The sequence below is a fragment of the Echiichthys vipera genome, assembly GCF_963691815.1.
Source record: "Echiichthys vipera genome assembly, chromosome: 23".
NCBI classification, from domain to species: domain Eukaryota; kingdom Metazoa; phylum Chordata; class Actinopteri; order Perciformes; family Trachinidae; genus Echiichthys; species Echiichthys vipera.
Genome location: NC_139848.1, coordinates 547,757 through 560,978, shown reverse-complemented (window position 1 = coordinate 560,978; position 13,222 = coordinate 547,757). Strand labels below are relative to the sequence as shown.

General features: G+C 44.2%; 1 protein-coding gene across 2 annotated transcripts in view; it reads left to right on the top strand.

Moving 5' to 3' along the window:
- Positions 1-3,402, top strand: part of alkal2b (ALK and LTK ligand 2b) — a 7,950-nt gene extending 4,548 nt beyond the window's left edge. For both annotated transcript variants that reach the window (XM_083938106.1, XM_083938105.1), the window contains exon 6: positions 3,376-3,402. The gene's annotated coding sequence lies outside the window, so the exon portion shown is untranslated. The remainder of the gene's footprint in view (positions 1-3,375) is intronic.
- The last annotated feature ends 9,820 nt before the right edge of the window (positions 3,403-13,222 follow it).

Here is a 13,222-nt window from a genome sequence, read left to right as displayed (position 1 = left end):
ACTACAGCCCTCAATACGCACCCAGAACCTGAGTTCTGCTTAGAACCTCACAGATCTTAGTCCTGAACCTGCAGGAGCCAGAAGCTCAACACACAGAACCAATAATGGGACGTCCTAGAACAGTAGAACGTGTAGAAATAGAGTCTGTAGAACCGGGAGAACCTGGAGTTTGTCCTGGTTCTACAAGTTTACAGAACTGTAGAGTCTACAGAGGGTAACGTCTGTAGAACCGGGAGAACATAAGTCTCTAAAACATGTGGAACCGCAGAACCTGAAACCTGTGAAGGTTCTCGAGGCTGTGAAACCTGTAGGGTACATGTAGATCTAGGTCTATAGAACTGGTAGAACCAAGGAACCTGAAACTTCAGAACTCAGTTAAATCTTTAGAACCTGTAGTTTCTTTAATATCCGAGACGATGCAGGGAAAATGAAACCACAGAGGATTTATCAAACCTGTAGAACCTTAAGTCTATAAAACCTGTTAGAACCTGTAGGATGTGGACTGTGTAGCATGTAGAACCAAGAGTTTGTAGAACCCGTAGAGACTAAAATACATAAAACAGCACTGAAGAGCCTAAAGAACCGGTGGGATGTGGACTGTTTGGTGGGTAGAACATAGAACCTGTAATGTGTAGAACATAGAACCTGTAATAGGTAGAACACACCTTTAAAATGTAGAACCTAAAGCCTTCAAAACCCACTGAAGAGCTTAAAGAACCTGTAATGCGTAGAACATAGAACCTGTAGAACCGAAACTCTAACAAAGCCGTAGAAGAGCCTTGGTTGGGGACTGAATAGTGTGTAGAACGAATCGTCTGTAGAACCTTTAAAACCTATAGAAGAGCGCAAAGAACCTGTTGGACTGTTTCGTGTGTGGAACTTAGAACCTGTAATATGTAGAACATAAAACCTGTAAAAGGTAGAACCTGGAGAACCTAAATTCTAATAAACCCATAGAAGAGCCTAGGTTGGGGACTGAATAGTGTGTAGAACGTAGAACCCTTGGAACCTAAAGAGTCTAGTCTGTATCTGTAGATTTAAAGACACGGTACCACCTGACATTTCTTTAAAACTGTGATCAGTAGAACCTGCAGAACCCTTAGACAGTGGTCAGTAGAACCCTCAGAACCCTTAGACAGTGGTCAGTAGAACCCTCAGAACCCTTAGACAGTGGTCAGTAGAACCCGCAGAACCCTTAGACAGTGATCAGTAGAACCTGCAGAACCCTTAGACAGTGGTCAGTAGAACCTGCAGAACCCTTAGACAGTGGTCAGTAGAACCTGCAGAACCCTTAGACAGTGGTCTGTAGAACCCGCAGAACCCTTAGACAGTGATCAGTAGAACCTGCAGAACCCTTAGACGGTGGTCAGTAGAACCAGCAGAACCCTTAGACAGTGGTCAGTAGAACCTGCAGAACCCTTAGACAGTGGTCAGTAGAACCAGCAGAACCCTTAGACAGTGGTCAGTAGAACCTGCAGAACCCTTAGACAGTGATCAGTAGAACCTGCAGAACCCTTAGACAGTGGTCAGTAGAACCTGCAGAACCCTTAGACAGTGGTCAGTAGAACCTGCAGAACCCTTAGACAGTGGTCTGTAGAACCCGCAGAACCCTTAGACAGTGATCAGTAGAACCTGCAGAACCCTTAGACGGTGGTCAGTAGAACCAGCAGAACCCTTAGACAGTGGTCAGTAGAACCTGCAGAACCCTTAGACAGTGGTCAGTAGAACCAGCAGAACCCTTAGACAGTGGTCAGTAGAACCTGCAGAACCCTTAGACAGTGGTCAGTAGAACCTGCAGAACCCTTAGACAGTGGTCAGTAGAACCAGCAGAACCCTTAGACAGTGGTCAGTAGAACCTGCAGAACCCTTAGACAGTTGTCTGTAGAACCTGCAGAACCCTTAGACAGTGGTCAGTAGAACCCTCAGAACCCTTAGACAGTTGTCAGTAGAACCTGCAGAACCCTTAGACAGTGATCAGTAGAACCTGCAGAACCCTTAGACAGTGATCAGTAGAACCCACAGAACCCTTAGACAGTTGTCAGTAGAACCTGCAGGACCCTTAGACAGTGGTCAGTAGAACCAGCAGAACCCTTAGACAGTGATCAGTAGAACCTGCAGAACCCTTAGACAGTGGTCTGTAGAACCCCCAGAACCATTAGACAGTGGTCAGTAGAACCTGCAGAACCCTTAGACAGTGGTCAGTAGAACCCACAGAACCCTTAGACAGTGGTCTGTAGAACCTGCAGAACCATTAGACAGTGGTCAGTAGAACCCACAGAACCCTTAGACAGTGGTCTGTAGAACCAGCAGAACCCTTAGACAGTGGTCTGTAGAACCTGCAGAACCCTTAGACAGTGGTCAGTAGAACCTGCAGAACCCTTAGACAGTGATCAGTAGAACCTGCAGAACCCTTAGACAGTGTCAGTAGAACCTGCAGAACCCTTAGACAGTGGTCAGTAGAACCTGCAGAACCCTCAGACAGTGGTCCGTAGAACCCCCAGAACCCTTAGACAGTGGTCAGTAGAACCCACAGAATCCTTAGACAGTGGTCTGTGGAACCCTCCGAACCCTTAGACAGTGTCAGTAGAACCTGCAGAACCCTTAGACAGTGGTCAGTAGAACCTGCAGAACCCTCAGACAGTGGTCCGTAGAACCCCCAGAACCCTTAGACAGTGGTCAGTAGAACCCACAGAATCCGTAGACAGTGGTCTGTGGAACCCGCAGAACCCTTAGACAGTGGTCAGTAGAACCTGCAGAACCCTTAGACAGTGGTCAGTAGAACCTGCAGAACCCTTAGACAGTGGTCTGTAGAACCTGCAGAACCCTTAGACAGTGATCAGTAGAACCCTTAGACAGTGGTCAGTAGAACCTGCAGAACCCTTAGACAGTGATCAGTAGAACCTGCAGAACCCTTAGACAGTGATCAGTAGAACCCTTAGACAGTGGTCAGTAGAACCTGCAGAACCCTTAGACAGTGATCAGTAGAACCCTCAGAACCCTTAGACAGTGGTCAGTAGAACCTGCAGAACCCTTAGACAGTGGTCAGTAGAACCTGCAGAACCCTTAGACAGTGATCAGTAGAACCTGCAGAACCCTTAGACAGTGGTCAGTAGAACCCTCAGAACCCTTAGACAGTGGTCAGTAGAACCCGCAGAACCCTTAGACAGTGGTCAGTAGAACCTGCAGAACCCTTAGACAGTGATCTGTAGAACCCACAGAACCCTTAGACAGTGGTCAGTAGAACCTGCAGAACCCTTTGACAGTAAAGCCGTCAGAGTTGCATCATGGGAAATGTAGTATTCAGAGCTTGTGCATCAAACACTTGATGCTTCAGTTCAAAGCTTCTTGAGCTTTAATGGAATTGTCTCGTTACAGGAAGCGTCGCCGTGACAACAAGGAGCCGAGGGGGGGGGGGGGGGGGGTCCAACCGCTGACGAGCAGAAGAAGAAGAAGTTCTCCAGCCAATAGAAACTCCTCTGAGGCTCCAGGATGCTGTTTTTATTCTGTGTTCTACACGACCACGCTCCCCTGGTTCTGCTGGTTCTGCTGGTTCTGCTGGTTCCACTGACTCTCCTCTGCTCCACATTCAGACTGAAACACACACGGATTTCTCTTTTTGCTGACTCGTTGGGTTCTACCGGTTCCCTCTGAAGCTGAACGGAGGCGGATCGACGCGTTGGAACCTAGAACCGCGTCGTTGCCGTGGTTTCGTGGCGTTCTGGACCCTTTGGTTCTGCGTTCTGGACCCTGAGCGCCGCCTTCGGAGCACGTAAACGACCGGACACTCGCTGAGTCATCACTTCCCTTTGGTTCTGTGCCGCACAAACAAATCTGATGCTGAATGAGTTTTATGTTACATCATCATCATCATAATAATAATAATAATAATAATAATAATAATAATAATAATAATAATAATAATAATAATAATAATAATAATAGTAATAATAACAATAAGCGTGATCATATTCCAGTGTGTTTATATGGTTTCAGACGCCGTGTGCCGTTGGTTCATAAATAAAGTCGCACGTTTCTTTTCCAAACCTTTGATTTTGATCTTTCTTCAAACACTCTGCAGCTAATTAGCTAATGTGTGCTACATTTAGCATTCAGCTACACGTCTACTATGAATACATTCAGGTTAAAATAAGCTAACAAACAACATTCTGTTGCTGAGTGCTAACATTAGCTGACATAGCTAACGGTGGGCTATTTGGTTATTAGCTGCTAAATGACTTTAGGTCCATATGGTTGTTGTTAGGCTAACATTAGCTCATGCAATGCTACTATATTATCTATGTTAGCATTCAATGTTACTATGTCCATGTTGTTAGCTAACATTAGCATTTAGACACATAAGACGTTAGGTCCTTATTGTTTTTGTTAGGCTAACATTAGCTCATGCAATGCTACTATATTATCTATGTTAGCATTCAAGGTTACTATGTCCATGTTGTTAGCTAACATTAGCATTTAGACACATAAGACGTTAAGTCCTTAATGTTTTTGTTAGGCTAACATTAGCTCATGTAATGCTACTATATTATCTATGTTAGCATTCAACGTTACTATGTCCATGTTGTTAGCTAACATTAGCATTTAGACACATAAGAGGTTAGGTCCTTAATGTTTTTGTTAGGCTAACATTAGCTCATGCAATGCTACTATATTATCTATGTTAGCATTCAATGTTACTATGTCCATGTTGTTAGCTAACATTAGCATTTAGACACGTAAGACGTTAGGTCCTTAATGTTTTCGTTAGGCTAACATTAGCTCATGTAATGCTACTATATTATCTATGTTAGCATTCAATGTTACTATGTCCATGTTGTTAGCTAACATTAGCATTTAGACACGTAAGACGTTAGGTCCTTAATGTTTTCGTTAGGCTAACATTAGCTCATGCAATGCTACTATATTATCTATGTTAGCATTCAATGTTACTATGTCCATGTTGTTAGCTAACATTAGCATTAGACACATAAGACGTTAAGTCCTTATTGTTTTCGTTAGGCTAACATTAGCTCATGCAATGCTACTATATTATCTATGTTAGCATTCAACGTTACTATGTCCGTGGTGTTAGCTAACATTAGCATTTAGACACGTAAGACGTAAGGTCCTTAATGTTTTCGTTAGGCTAACATTAGCTCATGTAATGCTACTATATTATCTATGTTAGCATTCAACGTTACTATGTCCGTGGTGTTAGCTAACAACATAGAGTAGAGTTAGATCAGATCTAGAGTGGAGTTTACGGCGGACTAACGTCACACGTCCGCGGTTCAACCAAACACGACGACTTTAGCATCATCCATCACACAGAAACACGTCAGGTGTCGTGGTTCTGCGTTTCCATCACACAGAAACACGTCAGGTGTCGTGGTTCTGCGTTTCCATCGCACAGAAACACGTCAGGTGTCGTTGTTCCGCGTTTCCATCACACAGAAACACGTCAGGTGTCGTGGTTCTGCGTTTCCATCACACAGAAACACGTCAGGTGTCGTGGTTCTGCGTTTCCATCACACAGAAACACGTCAGGTGTCGTGGTTCTGCGTTTCCATCACACAGAAACACGTCAGGTGTCGTGGTTCTGCGTTTCCATCACACAGAAACACGTCAGGTGTCGTTGTTCCGCGTTTCCATCACACAGAAACACGTCAGGTGTCGTGGTTCTGCGTTTCCATCACACAGAAACACGTCAGGTGTCGTGGTTCTGCGTTTCCATCACACAGAAACACGTCAGGTGTCGTTGTTCTGCGTTTCCATCACACAGAAACACGTCAGGTGTCGTTGTTCCGCGTTTCCGTCACACAGAAACACGTCAGGTGTCGTGGTTCTGCGTTTCCATCACACAGAAACACGTCAGGTGTCGTTGTTCTGCGTTTCCCAGATGTGACGGCTCCGGGACAAGCAGCGGCTTTGTTCTCTTCCCTTCACACATGAAAGCGTGCGGCGCCGCGGCGGCCAAAGTCAACAGAGCTGCTTCATGCTCGACCTGGACCAAGCTGCAGCAGGACCGAGGCGGTCCCACACGAGTCCCTCAGGGGTGAAGAACCTCCTGGAGGTTCTGCTCGGGTTATCCTGATTCAAACGACGGCTTCACGTCTTTGTATAAATGTGTGAATTCAGGTTCATTCAAACTTTCTCTGCATCCAAAAGACTTAGCTTAGCTTAGCTTAGCGTAGCTTGACATATTTCAGCCTGTAGTATTCGATGTTGGCTGATTGCTAACATTAGCTAACATCGTGGACCGAGCGTAGTTGAAAAAGCTTGGAAACATTAGCTAACAGTAGCTAACACCACCATCGTTAATATAATAACATTAGCTCATGCTGAATATTCACAGAAGCTAATGTTAGCCTAACAATAACCATGTGGATGTTTAGTCACACGACTGAATGCTAATTTTTCAATAGCTCAATATTTTGAATATTTACATAAGCTATTGTTAGCCTAACAATAGCTAGGCTACAAAATGGACCTAAACTCATATGTGGCTAAATGCTAACTTTAGCAAATCAGTTGTACCAGTTTAAACTTTGCTTTAATTAGCAAATATGTTCTGTTTTGCTAATGTTAGCTAACATTATGACTAAACATGAACAGTTTAAACTTTGCTGATGCTAGCAAAGATGTTGTGTTTTGCTAATGCTAGCTAACATTTTGACTAAACATGAACAGTTTAAACTTTGCTGATGCTAGCAAAGATGTTCTGTTTTGCTAATGTTAGCTAACATTATGACTAAACATGAACAGTTTAAACTTTGCTGATGCTAGCAAAGATGTTGTGTTTTGCTAATGCTAGCTAACATTTTGACTGAACGTGAACAGTTTAAACTTTGCTGATGTTAGCAAAGATGTTCTGTTTTGCTAATGTTAGCTAACATTATGACTAAACATGAACAGTTTAAACTTTGCTGATGTTAGCAAAGATGTTCTGTTTTGCTAATGCTAGCTAACATTTTGACTGAACGTGAACAGTTTAAACTTTGCTGATGTTAGCAAAGATGTTCTGTTTTGCTAATGTTAGCTAACATCATGACTAAACACGAACAGTTTAAACTTTGCTGATGTTAGCAAAGATGTTCTGTTTTGCTAATGTTAGCTAACATTATGACTAAACATGAACAGTTTAAACTTTGCTGATGTTAGCAAAGATGTTCTGTTTTGCTAATGTTAGCTAACATCATGACTAAACACGAACAGTTTAAACTTTGCTGATGTTAGCATAGATGTTCTGTTTTGCTCATTTTAAGCAAATTGAAAGATGTAGCCATAACGATGCTAACTTTAGCAGACATAGCATTGACTGCCTGTCTGTATAAAGTGAAAACAGACCCACAGCCATAGAAACAACAGTAGCTGTGTCTGTTTTCGGTGCCTGCGGTGACTCTGGGGACTCTCACGCTGGCTGTGAGTGAACGAGCAGCTGTGGACGCCGGTTTGAAATGAACTCGTTATATAAGAAACAATGGGGCGCTGTGGGAGGGGCGGGGCAGGGACGTGACTAATCGCTGAGGCAGGTAATGACTAATCTGTGATGAATTACACCTGACGCTCTGCCAGGTCTGTACTGCTACTGTCTACACACACACACACACACGCACACACACACACGCACACACACACACTCTTTCACGTGTACTTTAAATAAACACCTTTCATACACAGGAATTGGCACCCGTGTGTTTTACATACCTGGGAGGGGATGTTTGATTGACAGCTCGGGGGCGTGGCCAGCCTGAGCCAGACTGGCGCGGTGACAGGTAACATTGTGGTTTCTGTGTGTGCGACAGATTTATGAAAAGTCTGTCATTAATCGCCGTGGATACCAGGTGTCAACCTCCGCTGCACCTCAGGGTGGTGCTGTCGGGATCTGGGACGCAGGCAGAGATGATTTAGGACTTAAGATATGGACTCCAAGGGACCACAAGAGGACATGGGACTGTAAGTTGTGGGGTATGGGCTGCACGGTGGTGTAGTGGTTAGCACTGTCGCCTCACAGCGAGAGGGTTCCTGGTTTGAATCCCAGCTGGGGCCCTTCTGTGTGGAGTTTGCATGTTGTCCCCGTGGGTGTCCCCGTGTCTGCGTGGGTGTTCTCTGGGTTCCTGGTTTGAATCCCGGCTGGGTCCTTCTGAGTGGAGTTTGCATGTTGTCCCCGTGTGTGCGTGGGTTTTCTCCGGGTTCTCCGGTTTCCTCCCACAGTCCAAAGACGTGCAGGTGTTGGGTTCATTGATGACTCTAAATCACCCGTAGGTGAGAATGGTTGTCTGTCTCTGTTCGTCTCTATGTGTCCTGTGATAGACTGGCGTCCTGTCCAGGGTGGACCCCGCCTCACGCCCGATGTCAGCTGGGATCAGCTCCAGCCCCCCCGCGACCCCCACCCCGGGATAAGCGGTTGAAGATGAATGAATGAAGTTGTGGGGTACTTTAGGACTTGAAAAGGGACATTTAAGGAAATCAAGGACCCATGAAGAACTCAGGGGACCTGACAGGATGGAAAGAGGACTCGTAGAGGATTGGAGGGCTTGGAGGACTTGGAGGACCACTTAGAGGCTGTGAGGGGACTTGACAGAGGAAGCTTGTGGTGAACTTTGAGACTTGGAAGATGGCATTTAGACTAAAGGTGGACCGGAGAACTGCGAGGACTTGAAAGGGCACTTTGGAGCTGGAGGACTTGGGAAGTTCCTGGTAGAGGTCTGGAGGGAAAGACTGACGAGGACTAATGGATGGAGGACTCTTCAGATCAAGTCCTCGAGTTCCCTAAGAACCTGAACTTGAAGAACAACTTGTGAGGGGACTAGAAAGTTAGTCAGATCGGGTAGAGGACTAGAGGACTTGTCAGGGATTGGAGTACGAGGTGGACTTGGCGGAAGACTCGCAGTGCATCAGAGGACTTGTCAAAGAAATCTGGATTCATAGTCGAGGTCTGAGAGGTCGACTTATTGGGCACAAGAGGAGTTGAATGAGAACTCTTAGGGAACTACAGGATGTTCTACAGTGTGCAGGATCTTCTGGTTCTTTCAAGGGACTCCTAAGAACCTGAGAGATCTGGAAGAGGACTTGTCGAGTGCTAGAATGACTTGGGGGGGGGGGGTGACTTGTAGAGGACCGGGGGACTTGAATGTCGAAGATCATGACGATGATCTGGAATTTGGGAAAGACTGAAAGTGAACAAGAGGAAGATCTTTGGGGTCTGGGCGGACGACTTGTAGGGCACAAGAGGACTTGAATGAGAACTCGTAGGGAACTACAGGAAGTTCTACAGTGTTCAGGATCTTCCTGTTCTTTCAAGGGACTCCTAAGAACCTGAGAGATCGGGAAGAGGACTTGGGGGGGTGACTTGTAGAGGAGCGGGGGACTTGATCTGGAGTTTCGGGAACGACTGAAAGTGGACGAGAGGAAGATCTTCAGGGACGGGGAGGACGACTTGTAGGGCACAAGAGGACTGGATGGAGACTTGATAGTGGACTTGAGGGTGTTTAAGTCCCTCAGACCGGAGGATCTGGACCTGCAGGACTGGGGTCCTGAAGAGGGTCGTGTTGTTGTGCGTCCGGACACACACACACACACACACACACTCAGTCAGTGGAAAGACATTAAGAAGACTAATGGCTGCAGACGGACTGATGTTTACGCAGGAGGCTATTTAAAGAGAGGACGGATTAATGCTGGGAGAGATGGAGGGGGAGATAAAGAAGAGGGGGGGGGGGCGAGGGAGGACGAGAGGGGGGGGGCATGAGAGGGAGGGCATGAGAGGAGGGGGCATGAGAGGGAGGACGAGAGGGGGGGGAGATAAAGAAGAGGGGGGGCGAGGGAGGACGAGAGGAGGGGGAGATAAAGAAGAGGGGGGGGCGAGGGAGGACGAGAGGGGGGGGGCATGAGAGGGGGGGGGCATGAGGGGGGGGGCATGAGAGGGGGGGGCATGAGAGGAGGGGGGGGGCATGAGAGGGAGGACGAGAGGAGGGGGTAAAGACATGAGAGGGGGGGCATGAGAGGGGGGGGCATGAGAGGGAGGATGGGGGGGGTTAAAGACATGAGGGGGGGGGTGAGAGGGAGGACGAGAGGGGGGGGCATGAGAGGGGGGGGATGAGAGGGGGGGAGACATGAGGGGGGGCATGAGAGGGAGGACGTGGTTGTTTTGTCTCTTTGTGGTTGTTTTGTGTCTCTTTGTAGTTGTTTTGTGTCTCTTTGTGGTTGTTTCGTGTCTCTTTGTGGTTGTTTCGTGTCTCTTTGTGGTTGTTTTGTGTCTCTTTGTAGTTGTTTTGTGTCTCTTTGTAGTTGTTTTGTGTCTCTTTGTGGTCGTTTTGTGTCTCTTTGTAGTTGTTTTGTGTCTCTTTGTGGTCGTTTTGTGTCTCTTTGTAGTTGTTTTGTGTCTCTTTGTAGCTGTTTTGTGTCTCTTTGTAGTTGTTTTGTGTCTCTTTGTAGTTGTTTTGTGTCTCTTTGTAGTTGTTTTGTGTCTCTTTGTGGTTGTTTTGTGTCTCTTTGTAGTTGTTTTGTGTCTCTTTGTGGTTGTTTTGTGTCTCTTTGTGGTTGTTTCGTGCCTCTTTGTGGTTGTTTTGTGTCTCTTTGTAGTTGTTTTGTGTCTCTTTGTGGTTGTTTTGTGTCTCTTTGTAGTTGTTTTGTGTCTCTTTGTGGTCGTTTTGTGTCTCTTTGTAGTTGTTTTGTGTCTCTTTGTGGTCGTTTTGTGTCTCTTTGTAGTTGTTTTGTGTCTCTTTGTAGCTGTTTTGTGTCTCTTTGTAGTTGTTTTGTGTCTCTTTGTAGTTGTTTTGTGTCTCTTTGTAGTTGTTTTGTGTCTCTTTGTGGTTGTTTTGTGTCTCTTTGTGGTTGTTTTGTGTCTCTTTGTGGTTGTTTTGTGTCTCTTTGTGGTTGTTTTGTGTCTCTTTGTAGTTGTTTTGTGTCTCTTTGTGGTTGTTTTGTGTCTCTTTGTGGTTGTTTCGTGTCTCTTTGTGGTTGTTTTGTGTCTCTTTGTAGTTGTTTTGTGTCTCTTTGTGGTTGTTTTGTGTCTCTTTGTAGTTGTTTTGTGTCTCTTTGTGGTCGTTTTGTGTCTCTTTGTAGTTGTTTTGTGTCTCTTTGTGGTTGTTTTGTGTCTCTTTGTAGTTGTTTTGTGTCTCTTTGTAGTTGTTTTGTGTCTCTTTGTAGTTGTTTTGTGTCTCTTTGTGGTTGTTTTGTGTCTCTTTGTGGTTGTTTTGTGTCTCTTTGTGGTTGTTTCGTGTCTCTTTGTGGTTGTTTTGTGTCTCTTTGTAGTTGTTTTGTGTCTCTTTGTGGTTGTTTTGTGTCTCTTTGTAGTTGTTTTGTGTCTCTTTGTGGTCGTTTTGTGTCTCTTTGTAGTTGTTTTGTGTCTCTTTGTAGTTGTTTTGTGTCTCTTTGTGGTTGTTTTGTGTCTCTTTGTAGTTGTTTTGTGTCTCTTTGTAGTTGTTTTGTGTCTCTTTGTGGTTGTTTCGTGTCTCTTTGTGGTTGTTTTGTGTCTCTTTGTAGTTGTTTTGTGTCTCTTTGTGGTTGTTTTGTGTCTCTTTGTAGTTGTTTTGTGTCTCTTTGTGGTCGTTTTGTGTCTCTTTGTAGTTGTTTTGTGTCTCTTTGTGGTCGTTTTGTGTCTCTTTGTAGTTGTTTTGTGTCTCTTTGTAGCTGTTTTGTGTCTCTTTGTAGTTGTTTTGTGTCTCTTTGTAGTTGTTTTGTGTCTCTTTGTAGTTGTTTTGTGTCTCTTTGTGGTTGTTTTGTGTCTCTTTGTAGTTGTTTTGTGTCTCTTTGTGGTTGTTTTGTGTCTCTTTGTGGTTGTTTCGTGTCTCTTTGTGGTTGTTTTGTGTCTCTTTGTAGTTGTTTTGTGTCTCTTTGTGGTTGTTTTGTGTCTCTTTGTAGTTGTTTTGTGTCTCTTTGTGGTCGTTTTGTGTCTCTTTGTAGTTGTTTTGTGTCTCTTTGTAGCTGTTTTGTGTCTCTTTGTAGTTGTTTTGTGTCTCTTTGTAGTTGTTTTGTGTCTCTTTGTAGTTGTTTTGTGTCTCTTTGTGGTTGTTTTGTGTCTCTTTGTAGTTGTTTTGTGTCTCTTTGTGGTTGTTTTGTGTCTCTTTGTGGTTGTTTTGTGTCTCTTTGTGGTTGTTTTGTGTCTCTTTGTGGTTGTTTTGTGTCTCTTTGTAGTTGTTTTGTGTCTCTTTGTGGTTGTTTTGTGTCTCTTTGTGGTTGTTTCGTGTCTCTTTGTGGTTGTTTTGTGTCTCTTTGTAGTTGTTTTGTGTCTCTTTGTGGTTGTTTTGTGTCTCTTTGTAGTTGTTTTGTGTCTCTTTGTGGTCGTTTTGTGTCTCTTTGTAGTTGTTTTGTGTCTCTTTGTGGTTGTTTTGTGTCTCTTTGTAGTTGTTTTGTGTCTCTTTGTAGTTGTTTTGTGTCTCTTTGTAGTTGTTTTGTGTCTCTTTGTGGTTGTTTTGTGTCTCTTTGTGGTTGTTTTGTGTCTCTTTGTGGTTGTTTCGTGTCTCTTTGTGGTTGTTTTGTGTCTCTTTGTGGTTGTTTTGTGTCTCTTTGTGGTTGTTTTGTGTCTCTTTGTAGTTGTTTTGTGTCTCTTTGTGGTCGTTTTGTGTCTCTTTGTAGTTGTTTTGTGTCTCTTTGTAGTTGTTTTGTCTCTTTGTAGTTGTTTTGTGTCTCTTTGTAGTTGTTTTGTCTCTCTTTGTAGTTGTTTTGTGTGTCTTTGTGGTTGTTTTGTGTGTCTTTGTAGTTGTTTTGTCTCTTTGTGGTTGTTTTGTGTGTCTTTGTAGTTGTTTTGTCTCTTTGTGGTTGTTTTGTGTCTCTTTGTAGTTGTTTTGTCTCTTTGTAGTTGTTTTGTGTCTCTTTGTAGTTGTTTTGTGTCTCTTTGTAGTTGTTTTTTTGTCTCTTTGTAGTTGTTTCGTGACTCTTTGTGGTTGTTTTGTGTCTCTTTGTAGTTGTTTTGTGTCCCTTTGTAGTTGTTTTGTGTCTCTCTGTGGTTGTTTTGTGTCCCTTTGTGGTTGTTTTGTGTCTTTGTGGTTGTTTTGTGTCTCTTTGTAGTTGTTTTGTGTCTCTTTGTAGTTGTTTTGTGTCTCTTTGTGGTTGTTTTGTGTCTTTGTGGTTGTTTTGTGTCTCTTTGTAGTTGTTTTGTGTGTCTTTTTAATTGTTATGTGTCTCTTTGTAGTTGTTTTGTGTCTCTTTGTGGTTGTTTTGTGTCTCTTTGTAGTTGTTTTGTGTCTCTTTGTAGTTGTTTTTTGTCTTTGTTGTTGTTTTG